A 22,458-nucleotide genomic window follows, 5' to 3' on the forward strand; every position below is an offset into this window, starting at 1 on the left:
TTTTGAAAAAATCATGTCAAAAATTGATTAAATTTTATTTATGATTTTGTTGTGAAATTGATATTTCAAAATAAAATATTTCAATTCTCAATATAAAATATCATGAAATATACTATAAATTATATTTAATTTTTTTATAACAAAATATAGAGCATAAGCTTTCAAGACAACATCGAAACCTATTTAACCCATCTTCAATCTATTTAATATTTCCATCTTAATCAAATATATATTTTCTATATATTCATCTAATTTTGGAAGCAATCTAACTTGTAGACAAATCATATCAACAATTTGTTAAATTTTATTTATTCACAAAATATTAATAAAATATTAAGTTTTATTATGTGAAGGCTCAAAATCTTAAGAAATATAATATTGAAATCTTGACATCTTCAAATTCACAAAAATAAAAAATAAAATATCATTTTCTTTTAAAATTGATATTTTAAAATAGCATATTTCAATTCTCTATATACAATATTATAAAAATTAGACATTGTCTCAATTTACTATTTGTATATAAGTTATGTGTTGATATATAATACATTAAAACTAAATTATATTTAAACAAAATTGATCTAAGTTGTAGTTTACTACTCTTATTTAGTATAATAGTTATGATATATTATATTCTTTTTTGTAAGTAATATTTTCCAATTTAATATAATAGTTATTTAATATTAAAATGTAATTATTTTAAAAATAAAAAAATAAAAAAAATAATCTTTAAAAACTTTGTATTCACTTATTTCAAATGTATAATATAATAAAATATTTTAAATCTTTTAGAAATAAATTTTTTAAAACACAAATATAATGGAAAGTTAAAATGAAATAACATAAGGTAAATTATTTTTCCAAATATTGCTGTTAAAATATTTTATAAATATAATTGAGTTTTAAAATTTCCAAACACTTGAATAAGAATCAACATCCGATGTGATATAAAAGGGATAAATGAAGTGTAAGGCAACATTAAATCATTAATTTGAAATATTAAAAAGATCAGACTCCTCTGATTTGAAAAAAAAACTTATCTCTGACAAAGAATTGACTCTATTTTCCGTTATGTACACCATTAGTCCAATCACAAGTACAAAATGTGATGTATGGAGGGCATAGAGCATAAAAGGCATGGACATCCAACCATGACAAATTTCGTGGCTAGATAGTCACTACCATCGACCATAATATATATATATATATATATATATATATATATATATATATATATTGAAAATATTTGATATTTTTTCCTCACTTATTCTTCTCCCATATTGATTTCTCATTTTTTCCACCTTTGATCGTAATCTTTAATCTTTAATGTTCTTAATATTTAATATTTTTTAAAACAATATTAAAAAAGTAATATTTAAATTTGACTTTAGTATATTAAATATTATATAAAATAGTAAGTTATGCATTTATATTTTTGACATATTATTTTACTTTTATATTATATTATAATTATAATATTAAAAATTTACTTTATAAAAAATTAATATCATCAATGATTAAAAAAGGGTGTATTTAAGCCATTTATTTTATGTTTTAGATTAGAATTTAGATCTAAGTTTTTTAAAAAAAGTTTTGTATTCAATTATACAATTAATTAACCATTTATTAAAAGTTTTAAATAAAATAAGATTTTTTTTTTCTTGCTATAACTACCTTATTAAATTGATATCAATTAGATTAAAGATAAAATTTAATCTTATATTAAAATAAATTAGTGATGAATTCTAATTAATATTATTGTAAGTATTATCAAAATAATAATAAAATAATTAAGTATAAGATTTAAGATCATATTTATTATTATGTATTATTATTTAAAAATTAATTATGTAAATTAATTACAAATATATAATCCTAAATAATCTAACTTTATGTTCTATAGCATTTTAATTATACTTGAAGTTAGAGTGTTTCCATACAAATTTACAATTATATAAACAATAAATCAGACATTGAGGATGCACTTACCAAAATCTAGAATGTAAATAAATAGTTAAAGAATAATTAAACTATGTAACACTTTTGTCCATTAGCATTTGTGATCATCCTCCAATGATCCACTATTAGGATGAGAGCTAGAAAAAGAAGAAGAAATTTCATGCATCTATGTGAAAATAAACAAATGAAAAAAATGCATGACACTAATAAATAGTAAAATGGTAATAATGAATATTATATACATTTATATCATTTCTTTTTATGATGGTTTTTGTATCACAAAAGACTAATATGAGAGCATTAACATTTACACCAAATACATAGAGGCATGATGTGAACCTCATTTGCTATAAAATAATAACATTCCACTCGCCAATATTCATTTAGAACTAGTATGGTCTCTTATAACATCTATGTCTTACATGCAACAAGAGTTGACTCATTTAGATCCATACAACTTTTAGACAAAAAGGCTATTGACTTTTGTCATTTTTAGAAATGTACCTAAACTTTAAAATTGACTATCTAAATCCTACTAACCCTACTAATTTTTACATGCCTATTATCTATATAAATAATTTGTTTTTATAAAATATATTAATAAACTTGATCTTAAATATAGCAATTAATTATTATTTTTTATTTTGATATATGTATATAATATTAATTATAAATTTTTTTTTGGCAAACGTGGATGAGCCATTGAATATATATTTATTAATTTTTCAAAAAAACTGATGCAAAAAGGCTCAACCAGGAAAGAATCAGTAAGAAAACCTGGCATCCTTACAAAAAATATAAGGATCATCGATATTTACAACTATTTATATCGACAATTAATTGCTCAAAAATTACAAATATAGATTATCCTTCCTCCCATACTTACAAAATTTGAGCAACTAAAATACCAAGTCATCAGATTTTAACATTGTTTAATCAAGTTTCAAAAATGACAAAACTTTGTGTTTCCATTTTTACTCCATATCTAGGGATACCTCCCCATGTATAGCCCCCAGATCAATTGACGTACACCCCTAGTCAGAAGAATAAGGAATGACAGGAGCTTTCTTCCACCTTGACTTGCTATCTCTTCTTGTTATTAAACTTAATCTTCAACCAATTTCTTAAAATATAATATAAATTTAAATAAATAATTATAATAATAAAAAAATTTCTAACTTGTATTTACAAATTGCTTCTAATTAGTCATATAGTTAAATTAAAAACATGTTTTTTTACAAAAGAATTTGAAATCTAACCTAACATATAAAACAAAGAACCTAAATCTTTGCTCCTTTAACCAATCTTACAATTATAATTTGTATTACCAATTTCTTATTTATCAATGTTTTTACTTATAACTTGAATTTATTAAGAAAAATTAAATTATTTTAAAATATGTTATATTAATTTTCTTTTTCTAGCAATTCTCATAAGACTAATGACATTTTTTGTTGGTAATCTTCTTTTTGTTCTATCTGAGCTTTGGTCTATTTGGCATATTGGCCTATCATCGCCTTCTTTTTTCTCTAGTTGCTCGACCCATGATATGCTCAATGGTTTAATCATTCCTTCAATCGTTGGATTTTCATGATTATGTTAAGGGTCTTCTCTTGGTGGTTGCTTCTTGGCTTCATCTACTAAATAATGACATTATATTTATATGTATCTTGTAAATGGAGATGGGGGGTTTGTGTATACACACATGGGCATTTTGTCTATAATGGGGGTTTTTGGTTTACTGTAATTAACTTATTTTTTGTCGATACTTGTATCAGAAGTTGTAGTAATTTGGTTAGGTTGTTTTTCTAGGTTATGATTTGGAGGTTTTGTTACAAGTTCTTTCCTCCATTAGCCCTTTTTGAACCTTAAAAAAAAAAATTTAAAAATTAATTATATAATATAAATATTAAAGTTTTTCCAAAAAAAGATTTACATATCTTTTCATATCTCAATTAATTAGATTGAAGTTTTTTACATCCACATTTCAATCATATTTATAATAAAATTGTAATTTAAAAAATAAATTATACACTATAATTAGAAAGCTATTTAAGTTTTAATATTAAAATAATTAATTTATGAACTATATTTTTTATTTAACAATTACATTATAAAGTAAAACTGAAACAATATTGAGTAAATTATATATAACTTATTATTTTAAATCATATTTACAACTAATTAATTGGCCAAAAGGCATGGCTGAAAAGATAGGTGAGTGAGTCCGCACTCATGAGAGCATGAATGGGCATTGGGCATGACAATGTCATCCCTTAAGGTTTAGTTTAGGCTTTAGCCCTTACCTGCTAGCTTTTAATGCTTTCCCCTACATCAAAGCCACCACATAGAATCCTAAGAGAAATTATGACAGATATGTCACTTTATAAAAATGTAAGTTAAATAATTTATATATATTAATCCAAGCCAATACTATCATGTCAACCTTCAAGTTTGACTTATTTGGTTGGGTTTGACACAGTTGGGCCACCAAAACTTGATCCAATGTGTTAGTCATAAGGAAATGTTTGATAATATACCAACTAATGTAAAGCCTCAAACAAACTTCCAAGTTCTTGCCAAGTTTGTTTCTTGTCTTTGATTCTAATAACTACAATGCACTAAAAATTATTTGATCCTCAACATAACCAAATATCATTGTTTGACACAAGTCACCAACTTTGAAGTATTCTGAGAGTTCTTCTCATAATTTTGGGCTTTGACTTATTCTTTCCTAACATCATGTTGTTGAGGCCAGTTCGTAGGGTTTATTGACAACCTTAACTCGATCATACATTATTGCTGCAAAATTGGCTAATTATTATACAGTTTGTCTCTATTGAACATTCCTTCTAGACACTTCCTTTACATAAACTTTGAAATTGGCATTGTTATAAAAAAAATTCACCAATTCTAGTATCCTAAGCTATGAAAATCATTTACACCAACAGCTCTCTCAAAATTAGGATACACAATAGATATGGCTTATAGTAGTTCCTCTCGAGAGAATCAATTAATAATCTTCATTCAAACATCTTTTACAATTTTCTAAAAGTTGGTCCTCACAAACATCACAAAATTGTTGAAATCTGGCAATTTTATAGGTTAATCTCTCATTCTAGTAGTCTACACAGAATAAGACATGTCATAGTAGTACATTGGTATGTGTTTAAATCATGAGCAAGGAGATAAAATGATTTAGAATAATTGAGAGGGGAAGGGGGTGGTGAATTAGTTATCCTCAGGTCTAGATGTACCAATTCAACTTTTAAATACTTCAGATACTTCAAATCTAATCATTAATTAGCCTGATCTTTATAGTAAATAATTAGTAACATAAAACTTGTAGTCCACTATCCTAATAGTAACAAACATGTAGAATGTAAAACATTAACAGTAAAACATCTGAGATAACATCCACACAAGTATGCCACTAGTATTTAATGTGGAGACCAAATTTGGGATAAACTACCAGTAACATGTCACCAATTTTTCACTCTTCTGAAGTGAGCTCTATGAGGATCCAACCCTGTTAAAGGTTACAATACACATTGTTAAGTGTGATCATGTTAAGGGATTTAATCACATTGTTAAAAGTGGCCTGGTTAGGGGACTTTAGAAAATTTCATTAGAATGTCACCTATAAATTAAAATATTTACAAATGACTATTAGTTCAACCTTGATTAAAGGATTTCAAACTAATACAATGGTTAGAAAGTAACAACAAGTTGATCTGATAAATACAAATCACTTTGCAAATTAATATATATCACAATGTAGCTCATATGTTGATGCACTAAATAACCTCCATTATCATCTTTGTCTCTAATTTTCTTGGCAATCCTTTAAATGGTCACATTTTGCCTCTTCATAACTCTTCTAAGCCTCCTACTTAAGTTCTTCAGTCAATAGCATCAACAACCATCTACAACTTTTTAGGTTATGCTTACACCTCCTTAAATAGGTAGTTCTGATCATTTGCCTCTTAAAAATTACCATAGATCTTAGGGTTTTGATTAGATTCAACAGATATAATGAATTTATCCACCTTCTCATTCATCTTGTTCTTTTATAGAAACTTCTCTTTAAATCAAGACTTTTGATGATCCTTAGCTATGTGTTCCTTAGTGTTCACACATTGCAATCTCACTTCTCTTTCTTGAACTAGTTCCCTCAAGTAATTTAATACTTGATAGCAATATACTTGGTCTTTGTGTGTATCTCAAGGTTCTTTGATATATTTATAACACTTGTGTTATCAGAACAGAAAACAAATGGATTATTTCTCTTCCTTCATTTCTTTTAATAATTTCTTGATCCACAAAATGTTAGAACAATTAATTGTTGATGCTACATATTTAGCTTCTGATGTTGATTATGAAATTCAATTATGCTTCTTGCTTGTCCATGAAACCAATCTCTTTCCTAGAAAGAAAGCTCCACTATATATACTCTTAATGTCATCAATATTTCCTTCCTAATCAACGTCTGTATACACTTTGAGTTCAAACTTGTCATTCTTTTTGTAATATAGGCCATAGTCCTCTATTCCCTTCAAATATCTTAGTATTCTTTTCACTATAATCAAGTGATTCTCCTTAGGATTTGTAGAAAATATTGCAACAATCCCAACTACTAATGCAATATCTAGTCTACTATGAACAACATATTGTAGCTTCCCAATCATTAATTTATACAATGTTTGGTTCACATAAGTAGAATCATTATTCTTAGAGAGATTATGTCCAATAGCCATAGGTGTATTGACTGTGTTGGATACAATTGATCAATTGTGTGTTGTCTTTGATGTTACACAAATGTCATATCAACTATCAGACAATCTACCAAGCTTAGTTGGTTAGAAAAGAAAAAGATAGAGTCTACCAAGTTTAGAAGGTCAAAAAAGTGAATTACAAAGTCTATTGAGTGTTTCTGGAAGTTACACTATGAAGATAGTTTCTACCGAGCTCACAAGGTCAGCAAAGGAAAATTAGTTCTTATCGAGTTCACTCAATCTCCAAAGGATTTTGTAGAGTTCACAATGTTTATTGAGCTTCACTTGGTTAACACTAGAAATCATTTCTAGAGTAGTGTTTACCAAGCAGGGTCGGCTAATGAAGGATTTGATTGTTTTGAGAAATAAAGTTTAATTATTTCATGTAATGATTTTAGCTGACTGATGTAGTGTTTATTTGTAAATGTAGCCTGTAAATGAGATGACTTGACAATTTGTAATGTATAAATAAAAGGTCAAGTTGTGAATTCTAATGTATGAATGAGTGAGTATGCAAGTGAGTTGATTTTGTGAAGAGGAAGTGTGAGAAAATTTTGAAGAAGGACCAGATATCCTTGAGGAGCAACAAAGGTGTATTCAATTAGTAAGGATCTAGTGAAGAAGAATAGAGATCTATATTAGCAAAGATCAGTTGCATCTCATTCATGTCCCTCATTGTTATTTTCTCACAATTGTAGCATTGAATTTTAAATCTCTTAACAAAGTTGGTCTAGTAAGCATTTTTGTAAATCCTCTAACAAGGTGGACAATTCTACTGAATTGTTCTAAAGTCCTCTAGCAAGGCCACTCCTAGCAGGGTGATTAAATCCTCTATCAAGGTCACACCTAATAGTGTGTTTTGTAACTTTTAATAGGGTTGGCTCCTAATAGGGCTCACTTCAGAAGAGTGAAAATTGGTAGATATTTACTTGGTGGTTTTTCCCACATTGAGTTCCCACATTAAATCTAGTGTCTCTTGTGTTCATGTTATTTTTTTTTGCATGAATGTTAATAATTATGAATGCTTAAAGATAAGTAATAAGTTAATACACAATTCATCTACCGACTTACAACATTTTTTTGAGTGGCTATCGAGTGATAGTAGTAACTAGTTATTTAAGACATCTAAGGGATCTATGGATTTATTTTGTGATAACTAATTCACCCCCTCTCTCAGTTTCTCTATCTATATTTCCAACAATTGGTATTATAGCTTTTGGTGCTTGTAGGAAGGATTTCAAGAATCTAAGCTAAAGATCAGGATGTCTTACAAGAAGGAAATTCCAAGGCTTAATAGGGATAACTTTTTAGCATGGAAAGGTCTCATGAGACTCCATATGGCTTCCATTGGAGATACAGGATTGAAATATCTAGATGAAGCATATGTAGCTCCTTCTAGTACATTATCTACTAATGACATTGCTATGAAAAAGACTCATAACACCATGATGATAGACATTGCATCTGCCCTAAGATATGAAGAATTCGATGATGTCAAGAACGACAAAACTACCTATGAAATGTGGAACAAGCTGAAAGATATCTATGGAGGTGATGATAATGTGAGAAGAGCCAAAGAAGAAAGTCTAAGAGGACAATTTGATCAAAAGAGGACGAGAGAGGATAAAAACATTGCCAAATATGTTGAAAGAGTCAAAGCAGTTGTCAGTGCATTCAAAGCTTTTGGAGGAGACATTAAGGAGGAAAAAGTTGTAAGTAAATTTCTTAGAATATTACTTCCCATTTATCCAATTAGAGTCTTTGCAATTCAATAAAGAAGATGTGAAGAAAATCATAAGATAAATTTAGAGGCCATAGTAGAAAGATTGACTACATTTGAGCTAGATAACTATGATAACTATGTTCTAGCTTCTAAAAAAATTGAATCAGCATTTGAAGCCAAGATTTCACTCAAAGAGAAAGGAAAGAAAATAAAGGATTCTCAGTTAGAAAGTGAAGAAGAATTAGAATAGAGTTCAGATAGTGATCTTGAGGTGGTTGAAGCTCTTCTTGCAAGAAAATATTCTAGAGGTAGAGGAAAATACAAAGGTAAGGTTCCTCTAATCTAATTTTCATGTGAAGAAATTGGTCATATTGCTGCTGTAATCACCTAAAAATGGTCATCTAGACTATTAGCCCCCTTTTCAACATTTTGGCTAAATTAATTTAATCACTTACCTAAGCCAAATTGCTAATAATCAATTTATTTGATTATAACCTATAGTTTGACTATGCTATCCTAAGTTCATTATTTGATTAAAAGAACATGTACCCTTTTAATTAAATAAAAGACCCCATTCTTCTAACCCACTTAAAGTGCACACATAAAGTCCTTTTTCTATTTTGCAATTAAAAGAAAAGGCTTTGTGACTTTTGTCTTATATGACAAGTCAACTTATATTCTATTGGTGGACTTATGTGTGCACATGGATCACTCCTCTTTTTGAATTCCACCGTTGATCATCCACCATCTTCATCTTGATCTCTACCATCCATACATCTTTAAAAGGGAGAGAGCTTTCCCCATCAATCCATCCTCATTTTGAATATTGTTATGCTGTAGGTTTTCTAACAAGTTTCTTTGGAGCTTTGTGGAGAACTTCTATTTCTTGTCTACATTCTCTCATACCATAGCATCTTAGCTTAGCTTTCATTTTTACATGTAGCTTAATCTCACATAGCTTAATAATGGTATTGTAACACTCTCATACATATTTTAGAATAGCTTCATTTGACATTCTCATTCTAGCTTAATCTTCATTTGCATTGCATCCTTGAGGAACTCCTTGGGACATTTGCATTTTTGCATCTTGTCTTTGGAACCTCCCATTGCATGGTTTACTAGCAAGAAGAGTATCTCTAAGGCTCATCTGAGAGCTTTCTTATTCTTAAAATATACTCTCTTGCACTCCGTGGATAGGGAGCTCTAAGCTGGCATCCAAGCATTCCAAACTCATAGAATCGTTTGGATAGAAGGGTTTAGAGTGGGACACTTTCGAGTGTACATTTTTGGCGCCCACCGTGGGGCTTGAATCAAGTTCTAGCTCCATTTGTTTTCATTTTTTATCTCTGGTTTTTTACAGCACCATATTGGATCTAATCAAATGCTTTTGTAGAATTATCACTTTGATTTTAAGGCCAACCCATAAGTAAATTGGTTTGAAGGTCAAAAACTTAGTTGGTTTAAAGATTTGATCATATCTTTTAAACCGCTTGGAGTTTGGTTCTGAATTTTTTTTGGCAGGTTGGATATATGCTCAAAATGTCTCAGTCCGATTTACAGAGCATTTTGACATAATTTTCGGGAGTTATGAGTTTTTTTTAGTTTTTCATAAAAAGTTGTTTCTGATCGAAAGTCAGCGAATTTTTTTGAAAAACTTACATTTTCAGAAATGGTTTTCAATTCTAATGGGGGTTCTTTTTTTGTGTTTTGAATTTTGAGGTCGTATTAAGGATGAAAAATTCAATTTGATAAATTTGGCCTATTTTGACAAAATTGATCTCTAAGGAGCAAATGAAGACATTTTTTTGAATTTCTTACATTTTTGGAAAGCTCTCTGATTTTTAGTAGGGGTCTCTTCTTTTCATTTTTGTTTTTGGATCCGAAATCATAGCAAACAAGTCCAATCTTGTTGACCAGGTCAAAACCAAAGAGTAAAAATGAGAGCATTTGTGATTAACTTGCACTTTCTTTGCATGTACTTGGTTGGAAGATAAATTGGATATTTGAGACAACTCACCACTTTTTATTGCAGATTTTTATGTTATTTCACACTAACTTTTGGTGCTAACAAGTTGTGATTACAGGTTGCCATCCTTATGAAAAAAAAATTTGAAATATTGCATAAAAAGAACGCATGTCAAAGCTTCAAATGCACAAGGGCTACTAACGATTGTTTGCAGGGCTGCCCAATGCATAAAAACTCAATTTTTCTTGTTCTTTACTTTACATGTGCGACACATACTAGTTGTTTATTTTTAGGCACATAAAACTTGTGATTGGAGTCTTTTGGTAATAGGAGAGTATGCTCTTCACCCTTGTGGTGAATCAGAAATCTTGACTTGCCATTTGGTTTCAAAAGCAAGGGGTAACTGAATCTTTTTGGCATGTTTGGGAGAAAATAATTGGAATAGGAGAGTATGCTCTTCACCTTTATGGTGAATCAGAAATCTTGACCTCCAAAAGTTGATCCACTTTTTGTGTAGTTTAGAATCCTTTAGAGGGCCTGCTCTCGGACAACCTGAGAGGAACGACCCAAGTGGGGACAAGCAGATTACCTGGCTCTTCCAACCCACTATAAACTCAAGGCTACCAAGGACACAAAACTTTGGTAGACATAGTGTTTATCTTCGCCTAGTGTGATTGCTTATGGGATTTCGACCATAGGGAGATCACTAGGCAAGAATGCTTAAGGTACTCTTGTGATCGCGAGATCGGTTACTCATCGCAAGGTGAGGTGTCCCATAATTGGGAGCAAGAGGAACACTATGAACGGAAGCCCTATCTAAACACCCTAAGTTAGTAACTACCCTTTTTAGCTGCTCAACTTCTTGGTGCAAGGATTGATCCTAGTGGATTACCCGAATCACCCTAAGATTTACACTCACCATATGTGTTCCCTTGGTTGTGCTTATGGCACTTCGATGACAAAGCCAATATCTCTTGTGGGAAACCACTTGGTGTGAGGCGAAGGAGCATCAAGTGTGGGCCAAGTTGTTGAGTAATGAACCATGACCTTTAGGTAGATATTGCTTGATGTATTCTCGAATGTGGTATACCTATAAAAAAATTTTGAACATACGCATGACGATAATTCTAAGGAATTCTTTTGAGACCTCAAACATGCTTGTATCATGCAAGGTTGCTTTGTCCCTTGCTTTATTGTTTGAAGACTACTCCATGTGTCACTATCTTGCTTGGAAAGAAATTGCTTTTGAACATCAAACTTGCTATGCTATCAACTATTGTCAAACTTTGTCAACCAAGTCAAAACATCAAATGCAAACATTTTCTTGTGTTGCTTGCTAAGGGGAGTCTCATCATTTGATTTTTATTTTCTATGTCTCTAGTTCTTGAACATGCTTAAAGTGACTCTTTGGTCTTAGTGCTCATGGTCTTCCTATCTTCATGGTCTATGTCCGCTTGCTAGTTATCCTTTTGTTGAAATGGTTTCCTTGATTTCTTGACTACACTCTTGGGTTGGAGAGTTGTTCACTTGTCACCCTGCTTGCTCTATCTATTTGGCTATTTGGGCATCTTTCCTAGCTATTGACTTGAGTCATTCATGTCGTAAGTTTCTTGGACATATTGTTTGACAAGTCGCTTTAATCTCTCTCTACTATATTGACAAGTGAACACTCTACCTCCTATAGTTTCAACATCAAGTTATCTTCTAGACTATTTTATGCTTGGCTTTGCATCTAAAACTATGGGATCTAAACCTTGTGGTACAAAACTTCAACCGAATCTAGATGATCATGATATCCTCCATGTCACTAAAGAGTTTCAAGATCTATATGCACAATACAAAGAACTAGAAGAGACAAATGATCTTTCTTACCTTCATCTCTCTAAGCGCATGATAGAAATGAAGTCTAAACTTGAGAAAAGGTTAGAGGAGAAGATTGCATCATTACATGAATCTTCCTTAAGGTCTTTACATGCATGTGAGTCACCTTCTTTGAGGTCATCCTCTTCTTCTAGGTCTACATGCTCTACTTCAAGACATCAAATGTCTTCATCTTCTAGATCTAAAGACCTCTTTAGAGAACAAGCAAGTCATACCTTCTTTGAGCCTATGCCAAAATTTCATGATGGACCTATCTTTGACAAAGATAATGATGAAGACATGAATGCATTCTATTCACTTGAGAAACAACTAAAGGACTCTAGACATACTTTTGAGAGAAATTTTACTCCCTTGGGGAATTCTTATGATGACATTTTGAGAACACTTCTTGGCACCAAGCACATCATGTTGCCTAAGTCTAGCTCCTATGGAAATCCATTCTTGGATACCTATTGTGCCTATCATCAATCTAATGACCATGCTACTTCAGATTGTATAGAGGTGAAACATAAAATCCAAGATCTCATTGATGATGAGATTGTTGATCTTGGAACCTCTAGTGACTCATGTGGTGAAGATACTTCTCTTGAGCAAGATTACATTGATGAACCTATGTCTAGTAGTGGCTTCATTACATCTTCCACTTCTTCCAACACTCATGCATCTCTCAAAACTTCAAAGCTTTCCAACATGCCTTTATAAAATAAAGAACCTAATTCTTTTCACGTACACTATGCCTATCCTCAAGGGCTATCTCTAAAAGAAACTCAAGCTAACCTTCACTTGGCTGAAAATGTTTTCCATGCTACTAATCCTAAACATCCTCAACCTTCATGCACTACTATGCCTAATCCAAACACTACTCCATTCACTCTTCATTCTCCCTTGTCCTTAGAAGTGGCTCCATGTCAAGAGGACTCTCAAAAAGAAAAAGCTATAAATGTCAAGAAAGATCAAGATCAAGCACCCTTTCATCTCTTTCAAGATTTTCCCCCTCGATATCCTATAACTTGTCCACCTCCTAAGTATGATGAAGATACCACTTCCATTATCTCCCTTGAGCTTACTGAAAATTATGAAAAAAGTTCTCTTCATATGCTATCTAAAGCTACTTGTCAAGATCAAAGTGTCCCCTCATGTTCTACTTCTCCATATCCACTTCAAAATTGTGCTCAAGCTTAAAGTGCTTCTATTAAAAATGTTTTTCCTATCAAAGGTACTTATGATTCTATTGATGGCTTTGACTATGTTGCTCAATCTAAAGATGTTGATATCCCTTTTCACTATCCATTTGCATCTCCTAAGTCTATCCTTGGTCCTTATCCATCAAAGCTAAAGCCTTCAAACCTTCCATCTATATTGGGACCTTATGTTCCTTCATCTCCTACACTTTCCACTCCTAGCTCTCCTATATTACCTCAAGATCAACAAAGACACTCATCCTTGATGAATTTTCACCAATCTATACATCTAAACCAGTCATATCATCCTTATTCATCCACAAATCCCAAGTCCCTTGGAAGTGAGAATAAACATAAGAATCCATTGAAAAAGAAAGATCACTATGTCCCATCTAATCGACATGTGAATGCTAAGAAGGAAAATGCACAAAAGAGACCGCAAAGGTCCACTATTAAGAGAGCTAAATCAAAGAAAATGTGGGTTCCTAAATCCATCATTGAAGAAATGCAATCTCAAGCACCCAAAAAATGAGGAAAATCTAAAGCTATATGGATTCCCAAGTCTCTTTTAAAAGACTTGAATATTGAAAATACTTCAAAGTTGACATTCAAGCTTCCAAAGGCTTTCATTCCATCTTCTTTCAAAAATCTTTCTAAAAATATTCCAAAGCCTTCCACTCCACTTTTTTCCAAATCTTTTCTACCACCTCATACATCTAAATCTCAAGCTATTTCATCCATGATTCCTCCATTGTTCCAATACCCTTCAAGGTGTGTGTCAATGTTGATCTTGTAGAATATTTTAGCTACCCACATGAAATCCTCTAAAGCTTACACTTATTTTCTATACATGAACTCTTATCCTCCATATATTCTTCCTACTACCATTTCTCTTTCATCACCCTATCAACCTCTTTGAGCATACCTTTCTATGGTTTTGGCTTATCATGGCTTATCTTTCCTATAGGAGCACTATCTAAATTCAAAAAGCTTGAGCTCTTTCTAAAAATGAAAAAAAAAAAAAAAAATGAAAAAAATGAAAATGTGCCTTAGTGAAAACCACTTCTTGTGGCACTTTGGTAGCAAAAGTAAAGAGAAATAAATTTATCCTATGGTGACAACTACTTCTTGTGGCACCTTAGATAAGTACCATGATGAAAACCTGGCAAACAGGCATCATGCGTAATTATTCCATCATCCATCTATCCCCTCTTCTCTCTTTGATCTTGACAATGTTGAGCTATCTTTGCATATTGGCTATCTTATCCACCAGATTTTCTATTGTGCTCTCCCATTCACTCATAGCCTCTATCTTGAGCTTTATTCTTATTGCTCTATCCCATTGCTATACTATCTAGTTGACCCCTTGGTCTTGATCATAATAAATAAATCATGGTTCTCATAGGTTTCTTGACATGGCTACTCTTTTGGACTACATGCTTCATGCTATCTCACTCGTTGGCTTCACCGCTTATCCTACATGCTATCTTGCTCATTACTTCCATTGCTTATCCAAAACATGCTTCATATGACTATTTCACCTCTTTCTCTAGCTTGGGTACTCTTGAGGAGTCAATCCTTGAGGATCACTTTCACTTGCTTCATACTCCTTTCTTATCCATCTTTGCTTATCCACTGGCTCATTGCTCCATCATATCCTATACCTTGCTAGACATTGGGAGAAAATGATGTGATCTTGCTCGAGAACTAGTAATCTCTTAAAACCTTCTAAAAAATCCAAAAAATCATATATGATCTTGAAAAAAATCCTAAAAAATTAAAAAATGTCCTGAAAAAAATGACCATCTTAGTGAAAACCTAGCAATAGGTGCTTTGATATATCACCAAAAAAAGAAAAAATACAAAAATACAAAAAAATTCAAAAAAGTCCTGAAAAAATCTGTCAAGTGGTGAAAATCTGGAAACAGGCGCTACTTGAAACCCTCGCACCTATGTCTATCAGTCTCAATCATCCACTTCACTACACATTTCCTGGCTTGGAATTGTTTCTTGTCCTCGTCTTGGAGGCACAACTGCTTAGCCTATTGAGGTATTCTTGTGCATTAGGGTTTCTTTGATAACTCACAAAATAGTGTTTCTCAACACTTCCCCCACCTTGACATCAAGTGTTTCTCAACACTTTTCGAATAGTTTACCTACAGTCTCCGATGTCACAATATTTCTCACTATCAGAATCAAGTCTTGAAGAAATGGCCAAGTGACTTACACACACGCACTTTAACACCTAAATGACTGAGCTATGCTGATCTTTATCTACTTTGTGTGCTGTCTATGATGATTTCTTTGCCAGGTGTTCCCTCCCTAATAGTCTTTCAAGGATGTCATTGACTAGAAGACTGGGGGCATGGGACATATTTTCTTGATTTCTGCTTGTGGGTATACTTTTGTTTGTCTATAGTGTTGTAAGCATTTATGCTTGACCTATTCAACACTTTGACTTATAAATGTATCATCCTTGACTGTTTTGCAAGACCGCACTCAGGGTTTATCCTAGCACTTATGCCTTGATACAGGTGTAATCTTGCTAAATTAAACTTAGGGAATCTAATTGCATAGTTATCTTGACTTACATGTCTCTGATGCTTAGATTGAATTTCCACATACCTATCTGATATTGATCATATTCATAGCCTCATAGTTATACTAGTGATGGTTGTATGATCTCATGATGTCCCTAATAAATGCTCAATGATGAAATTAAGAGTCTAAATGTTATGCACTTCTTGCTGTAAACCACTTTGCATATTAGCTTGCATTTTAGGTTCATTTTATAGCTTAGTCTTGCATTCTTGCATATGGGGAGAGCTCTCTCTTCATCTTTTTGTGGACGTATTAGCTAACTCCTTTCATATATTTCATTACTTTCTTCTTGTTCATGTCTTTTCACCTTTTTAATCTTTCACTTCATCTCTTTTCTATCTTATCATCACATTATATAAAGTTTTGACCTCTTAAATAATTCAACGTACTAGATTCATTTTTGGGATCGAAATCCAAATTCGAGTTCATCTTGATGGTCAAAAATGCCTTTTAAAATTCTACTTTCTTCTAAGCAGATAGTTGACCTTTTGAGGTCTAATCTTCGAATCATCACTGGGGCATCTTCATTTCTTCATTTCTTCATCATTTCCATACTTCATATCTACTTAAATTCACTGTTTCATGTCTAAAATCACCTTTCTACTCATTTCGACCTTATTTTTATGCTATATCCTTCAAGGTCAACTCTAGTCAAACTGGGGCATTTTATCAATTTTTTTTTATATAGTCATTCTTGGGTTCTAATAATCTATCTGTCATCTTGGACATTGCTATATTCTATTTTTCTCATTTCTAGCCAATTTTTGCATCCCCTTACCTCATTTCAATTTCGATCCCGAGGGGGCAGAAATACTCTATCACTGCTTAGGAGCATTTGTTTGATCTTCTCACTTGCTCTCATTCTATCTGCTTTTCTAAGTGTTAGTATTCTTCTTGAATTCTAACATTGTTCTCTTCCTAGTGTTCAGTACTACTGCTATCAGGCTGTGCATTTAGGACTTGCTATCTATTTCTGCATTTCACTCTTTGGAATTAGACATCTATATCTATCATCGCCTACTTGGCTTCAATTTTCTTTGACATAATGTGTTCCCAGATCGATCACGCATTAGTCAAAGAGGGGCAAATGTAATCACCTAAAAATGGTCATCTAGACTATTAGCCCCCTTTTCAACATTTTGGCTAAATTAATTTAATCACTTACCTAAGCCAAATTGCTAATAATCAATTTATTTGATTATAACCTATAGTTTGACTATGCTATCCTAAGTTCATTATTTGATTAAAAGAACATGTCCCCTTTTAATTAAATAAAAGACCCCATTCTTCTAACCCACTTAAAGTGCACACATAAAGTCCTTTTTCTATTTTGCAATTAAAAGAAAAGGCTTTGTGACTTTTGTCTTATATGACAAGTCAACTTATATTCTATTGGTGGACTTATGTGTGCACATGGATCACTCCTCTTTTTGAATTCCACCGTTGATCATCCACCATCTTCATCTTGATCTCTATCGTCCATACATCTTTAAAAGGGAGAGAGCTTTCCCCATCAATCCATCCTCATTTTGAATATTGTTATGCTGCAAGTTTTCTAACAAATTTCTTTGGAGCTTTGTGGAGAACTTCTATTTCTTGTCTACATTCTCTCATACTATAGCATCTTAGCTTAGCTTTCATTTTTACATGTAGCTTAATCTCACATAGCTTAATAATGGTATTGTAACACTCTCATACATGTTTTAGCATAGCTGCATTTGACATTCTCATTCTAGCTTAATCTTCATTTGCATTGCATCCTTGAGGAACTCCTTGGGACATTTGCATTCTTGCATCTTGTCTTTGGAACCTCCCATTGCACGGTTTACTAGCAAGAAGAGTATCTCTAAGGCTCATCTGAGAGCTTTCTTATTCTTAAAATATACTCTCTTGCACTCCGTGGATAGGGAGTTCTAAGACGGCATCCAAGCATTCCAAACTCATGGAATCGTTTGGATAGAAGGGTTTAGAGTGGGACACTTTCGAGTGTACAGCTACTAGGTGCCCAAACAAGAAAAAAAAAGATGAGAAGAAAGGTCACAAATGCATTGGCAAGAAAGACTTTAAATCATTCAAGGAAAAAGGTAAGAAAACATGTTTCATGGCTAAGTATTCTAATGATTCTGATGAAGAAGAAGATGAAATTGTTTACATTGCTATGAAAGATGAATCTGATAATGATGAGGAAGATAAAATGGCACTTATCTCTCATGTTAGAAAAAATGATATATGGATTATAGATAGTGGTTTCTCTCATCATATGATTGGTGATAAAACTAAGTTTGAACAATTTGAAGACTATGATGGTGGTAGTGTGAGGTTTGGTAATAATGAACCTTGTTGCATAAAAGGAAAAGGAATAATCACACTAACCAAAAAGCTCATATGTGATAATGCCTATTGGGTTGAAGGTCTAAAACACAATCTATTGAGTGTGGAACAACTACTCAATAATGGATTCAAAGTGGAATTCATGCATGGAAAAGAAAGACAGATGAATGACAAAGGAAAGCTAATTGGATCAGGCACATAGACAAAATGTAACTTGTTCTATCTTGAACTTGGTGAATGTTCATGTCTTATTGCTCAAGTTGAAGAAAGTTGGTTATGGCATAGAAGGTTGTGTCATGTGAACTTTGATAATCTGATGAAGATAAGAAAATTCAAGAAAGTTAGAGACATTCCTAGTATAAAGAAACTTGATGTTGGTCTATGTAAGAATTGTTAGATTGGTAAGATGAGAAAGACTAGCTTTAAAAGTAAGAACTATCAGTCTGAAGAAGTTTTAGAAATTGTGCATGCTAATTTGTGTGGACCTATCAAAATTGAAAGCTATAGTGGAGAAAAGTTCTTCATTTTTTTTTGTTGATGATTACTCTAGAATGATGATTGTCATGTACTGAGAGATAAATTAGAAGCTTTTGAGAAGTTCAAGTGGTATTTGGCTAGAGTAGAAAAAGAAAGAAGCAAAAGACTAAAATGCTTGAGGTCGGACAGAGGTGGTGAATTCATCTCCCATGAGTTCAATAACTTTTGCATTGAAAGGGGAATCAAAAGGCAGGTATTAACCCCTAGCACTCCTAAGTAAAATGGAATAGTTGAAAGGAGGAATGGATCTATCATGGACTATGCAAGAAATTTAATGATTGAAAAGAACATTGCTATCAAATACTGGAAGGAAGCTATCAGCACTGTAGTTCATACCTTGAACTGAGTACAACTAAAGAAGGACTCATTCAAAACCCTCTATGAGTTATGGTATGGCTATAAACCCAATGTAAGTTATCTAAAAGTATTTGGAAGTAAATGCTATATTCTAAAATAATCTAGAAAAGGTAAATTTGATGTGAAAGGTGATGATGGAATATTTTTGGGATATTCTTGCAGAAGCAAAGCATATAGATGTTTGAATTTGTCTACTCACAAAGTCATAGAAAGTGAAAATGTGAAAGTTGATGAGTTTGCATAAAGGACTGAAGAAGAAAGCAAAAGGGAACCAGAAGACTACAGGAGATTTTTTTTCATTGAACCTGATACAATGACAGATATATATCTATCAATTAGGAATCTTCTACTCCTGATTCTTCAGTAACTAAGTTGTAGGAAGTTAAAACCGAGTTGAAGGAAAATGAGTCACATTCAGATGCTACCAAGCCAATGACTATTGAGTCTAAAGGACCCGAGCAGTAGACATAATAGCTAGAAACTGAAGTTGAAGTGCAAGAGGATGACAATGCAATTTTTTCAAAAGGAAAGGAGCCTATATTAGCCAAGTATGTTAAGAGACATCATACACTAGATCAAATTATTGGAGACAAATCTGAAGGTACTATGACAAGAAGTAAGCTAAAAGGTACTTGTTTACTTGCTAATTTTGAACCTAGAAGTGTCAAAGATGCATTAGAAAATAAAAGTTGGATTGAGGCTATAAATGAAGAGATAGAGAAAATAGAGAAGAACAAAACATGGACTCTTTTACCCAGGCCTAAAGACAAAAATGTGATTGGAACTAAATGGATATTCAGAAATAAGTTGAATGAAGATGGTAAGGTGTCAAGGAACAAAGCTAGACTAGTATGCAAAGTATACTCAAGAAGAAGGAATAGACTATGGAGAGACTTTTGCTCCTATTGTAATATTGGAAGGTGTCAGGACCCTACTTGCATATGCTACATACAAAAGATTTAAGGTTTATCAGATGGATGTCAAGTCAAAATTTCTCAATGTTATACTGGATAAAAAAGTCTACATTGAATAGCCTGAAAGTTTTGTTGATCCAGACAAGAAGGACATGGTCTGCAAATTACACAAAACATTGTATGGTCTGAAACAAGCCCCTAAGCATGGTATGAAATATTACATAACTATCTTATTCAGATTGATTTTCAAAGAACTAATGATAATAGTAGCTTGTACATCAAGGAATGACCAAATAACAAGATTGTTTTGGCAGAAATATTTTTGGATGACACTTTGTTCATAGGAAATGATGATATTTACAAAGAATTTCTAGAATAAATGAATACAAAATTTGAAATGTGAATGTTTGGTGAGATTAAAATTTTTGTTAGTCTTCAAATTCAAAAAAGTTAGAATGGCATCTACATTACTCAGTCTAAATACATCAAGGAGATATTGAAAATGTTTGGTATGGAGGATTGAAAACCAGTTGGAACTCCTATGTGCACTAGTCTAAAGCTTACCAAGGATGATGAATCAAAGGAGATAGATCAAACATTGTATAGATCTATGATTGGAAAGTTGTAATATGTAGTTCATACAAGGCTAGATATTACCCTTACAATTGGTATTGTAGCAAGATTTTCAGCAAAACTAAGAGAAAATCACGTGATGGCAATCAAAAGGATCATGAGATACTTGAAAGGCACTAAAGATTATGGATTGTGGTACAAATTTGGAGGTAATCTGGACTTGAAAGTGTTTACTAATGTAGATTGGATAGGAAACATTGATGATAGGAAAAGTACAAGTGGAGGAGCTTTCTTTCTTGGAAAGAGGTTGGTTTCTTAGACAAGTAAAAAGCAAAATTGTACATCCCAATCTATAGTAGAAACTAAGTATGTTGCAACATGAGTAAATTTTTCTAATATTGTTTGGTTCAAGTAGTTATTGGAAGGCAAGAAAGAGGAAATCAAAGAACCTATTGTTATGTTTTGTGACAATACAAGTGCAATCAACGTATCTAAAAATCTAGTGATGTACTAAAAAACCAAGCACATTGCAATAAAATATCACTTTGTCAGAGAATTGGTGCAGGATAAGGAGATCATATTGGAATATGTCCTTCCAAAAGAAAAAATTGCTAACATATTCACTAAGCCTTTACCAAAGGATCCATTCTTGTATCTAAGAGGTAAGATAGGGGTCATTCCCCTATTTGAAGCTTACTAGAATAAAGTTTTAGTGCTGCATCAATAGGTATCAAGTTGAAGATCTTTCAGTTGATGTAGAATAATCATGAGAACATTTCATATGAATTAGTACATAAGGTATATTGTTATTCATTTGGTTTTTGTTTTCTTTGGCATGTGTTGTCAAAGAGGGAGAGTATACTCTCATATCTTTCTAAAATTTGAATTTGTTTGTGAAGAGTTTGATGTTTGAAAAGAAACTATGGAATTCCTTCATAGAGGGAGATTACTATTTGTAGAATTAAATCTAAAAGGGAGAAACATTCTGTTAGAAAAAGACTTGTTCTCAAATTTCATTATGCTATGAAATGTTGTTTTTCCATTAATGTCAAAGAGGGAGATTGTTAGATACAATTGATCAATTGTGTGTTTTATTTGATGTTACACAAATGTCATATTAGTTATCAAACAGAGTCTAACGAGATTAGTTGGTTAGAAAAGAAAAAGATAGAGTCTTCCAAGTTTAGAAGGTCAGCAAAGTGGATTACAGAGTCTATCAAGCATTTCTGGAAGTTACACTGTAAAGACAGTTTCTACCGAGCTCACAAGGTCAGCAAAGGAAAATCAATTCTTATTGAGTTCACTCAGTCTCCAAAGGATTTTGTAGAGTTCACAATATTTACCAAGCTTCACTTGGTTAACACTGGAAATCATTTTTGGAGTAGTGTTTACTGAGCAAGGTCAGCCAATGAAGGATTTCATTGTTTTGAGAAATAAAGTTTAATTGTTTCATGTAATGATTATAGCTAACTAATGTATTGTTTATTGGTAGATGTAACCTATAAATGAGCTGATTTGACAATTTTTAATGTATAAATAAAAGGTCAAGTTGTGAATTCTAATGTATGAATGGATGTATGAATGAGTGAGTATGCAAGTGAGTTGATTGTGTGAAAAATTTTTGAAGAAGGATCATATATCCTTGAGGAGTAGCAAAGAT

Source organism: Cupressus sempervirens, chromosome 1 (assembly GCF_028749045.1).
Source record: "Cupressus sempervirens isolate cs-2001-9-10 chromosome 1, ASM2874904v1, whole genome shotgun sequence".
Lineage (NCBI taxonomy): Eukaryota > Viridiplantae > Streptophyta > Pinopsida > Cupressales > Cupressaceae > Cupressus > Cupressus sempervirens.